This window comes from Colobus angolensis, unplaced genomic scaffold (assembly GCF_000951035.1).
Source record: "Colobus angolensis palliatus isolate OR3802 unplaced genomic scaffold, Cang.pa_1.0 Scaffold159, whole genome shotgun sequence".
Taxonomy (NCBI): Eukaryota; Metazoa; Chordata; class Mammalia; order Primates; family Cercopithecidae; genus Colobus; species Colobus angolensis.
Window position 1 is genome coordinate 441,603 of NW_012114699.1, and position 2,706 is coordinate 444,308.

Here is a 2,706-nt window from a genome sequence, read left to right on the forward strand (position 1 = left end):
CTCTGATGGTAGTTTGTATTTCTGTGGGGTCGGTGGTGATATCCCCTTTATCATTTTTTATTGCATCTATTTGATTCCTCTCTCTTTTCTTCTTTGATTGTCTTATTTTGGTTAAATCCAAATTAAAAATACTTGGCAGAATACTACATAGGTAATGTTATGTCCTTTGTGCATCTTATCAGGAGACACAAGTTTGTCCCATTATTTATTTCCGTTCTTTTTTGTTTGTTTCTTTCTTTCTTTTATTTTATTTATTTATTTTTTTGAGACAAGGTCTTGCTCTGTTGCCCAGGCTGCAGTGCAGTGACATGATCATGGCTTACTGCATCCTTGAACTCCTGGACTCAAGTGATCTTCCCATCTCAGCCTCCTGAGTAGTTGGGACTACAGGCATGTACAACCATGTCCAGCTGATTTTTAAAATTTTTTGTAGAGATGGGAGCTCATTATGTTGCCCAGGCTGGTCTTGAACTTCTGGCCTCAAGGGATCCTCCTGCTTCAGCCTCCCAAACTACTGGAATCACAGCATGACCCAATGTGCCCAGCCTCACCTCCATTCTTTTTATGGTTTGTTTTCAGAAAAGCACAATTTTAATGCTGCCAGCGGTATTGACAAATATTTGAGCTCAGATTTGACACTACATAGATCTATGGCTATCTCAACAAGACATCATAGAACTTACTTGTTCATAATGTTGACAATGAGACATTAAGAAAGGATATATGTTGATCAGTATTTTTAAAGAGCATATTTTACTAGTAGCTTCAATAATATTTACCATTTCTGAAATTCCTATTTCATATAATGACATTTTTACAATCACCGTTAGATTGATTGATTGATTGATTTTGAGGTGGAGTCTCGCTCTGTTGCCCAGGCTGGAGTGCAGTCACTCAATCTCAGCTCACTGCAACCTCTGCCTTACAGGCTCAAGTGATTCTCGTGCCTCAGCCTGCCAAGTAGCTGGGATTACAGGTGTGCCACCAAGCCTGGCTAATTTTTTGTATTTTTAGTAGAGACAGGGTTTGGTCATGTTGCCCAGGCTGGTCTTGAACTCCTGAGTGCAGGCAATTTGCCCACCTTGGCTTTCCAAAGTGCTAGGATGACAGGCGTGAGTCAACGCACCTGACCTCATTTTAGTGTTTTTTAGTAGAGACGGGCTTTCTTTCTTTCTTTTTTTTTTTTTTGAGACGGAGTCTTGCTCTGTCACCCAGGCTGGAGTGCAGTGGCATGATCTTGGCTCACTGCAAGCTCCACCTCCCGGGTTCACGCCATCCTCCCACCTCAGCCTCCTGAGTAGCTAGGACTACAGGCACCTGCCACCACGTCCGGCTAATTTTTTGTATTTTTAGTAGAGACAGGGTTTCACCATGTTAGCCAGGATGGTCTCGATCTCCTGACCTTGTGATCCGCCTGCCTCAGCCTTCCAAAGTGCTGAGATTACAGGCGTGAGCCACCGCACCTGGCAGAGACGGGTTTTCACCATGTTGGCTAGGCTGATATCGAACTCCTGGCCTCAAGTGATCCACCAACCTCAGTATCCCAAAGTTCTTTTTTTTTTCTTTTTCTTTTTTCCCCCTTTCCCCTCCCCCTTTCCTGGCCTTCACTGGGTTTTGAACACTCTTGGGAGTTATTTTCTTTTCCCACAACATTTCTCTTTCTCCTGGCTTCCATTGTTGCTGATAAAAAGTTGCATGTCAGTCTTATCATTGTTACTTGATTATTTTCTGTCTTTTTCTCTGGTTGCTTTTAAGATTTTCTGCTTGTCTTTCTGTACTTTCACTGTTATGTATCAAGAAGTGGGTTTCTTTTCATTTATTCTGCTTTGGGTTTCTTCAATCTGTCAGTTGGTGTCTTTCACAGGTTCTAAGAAATTCTGTCATTATGTTTCTGAATGTTGCCTTTTTCTCATTTTTCTTTCTTCTTTGTCTCTCTGGAACTCTGAGTACAATCAATCCTCATTATTTGTGGACTGCATATGTGCAGATTCACCTACTTGCTAAAATCTATTTGTATCCCCAAATTAATCTTATTTTCATGGTCATTCATGGACATGCTCAGAGTGGCAAAAAATTGGAGTCACCTGATGTAGATGTTCCCAGCTGAGGTCAAACAAGGTGATGCTCTGCCTACTTGCTTCAGCTCTCATACTGTACACACATGTCCTTTTTGCTATCTGTTTAGTGTTTTGGTTTTGGTTTTTGGATGTTTGTGCTTTTTGTTGGTGATTTCTCTGTTTAAAATGTCCCCCAAGCATCTTTCTTGGTACAAGAAGGCTGTGAAAATCCATGTGTTAAATAAGCTTCATTCAAACATGAGTTAAAGTGCTGTTGGCCATGGGTATGTTAAGTAAGCTGCCTTTAAACAAAAACACACATAAAACAAAATTATATATTGATTAATTAATGAAATAATTGTGAACAGATGCTCACAGGAACTTAACCTTTTATTTCTCCTAGGAACAATGGTTCAGTGTTCACTAATCCACTATTCACAATGACTTTATAGAACATAACTCTTGTCAACAATGAGAAGTGACTGTGTTAGAACATCTTCTATCTTATTTCTCACTTTCTCTTTTCTTAGTTTCTTTTTCTTTCTTTCTTTCTCTTTCCTTCCTTTCCTTTCTTTCTTTCTTTCTTTCTTTCTTTCTTTCTTTCTTTCTTTCTTTCTTTCTTTCTTTCTTTCTTTCTTTCTTTCTCTTT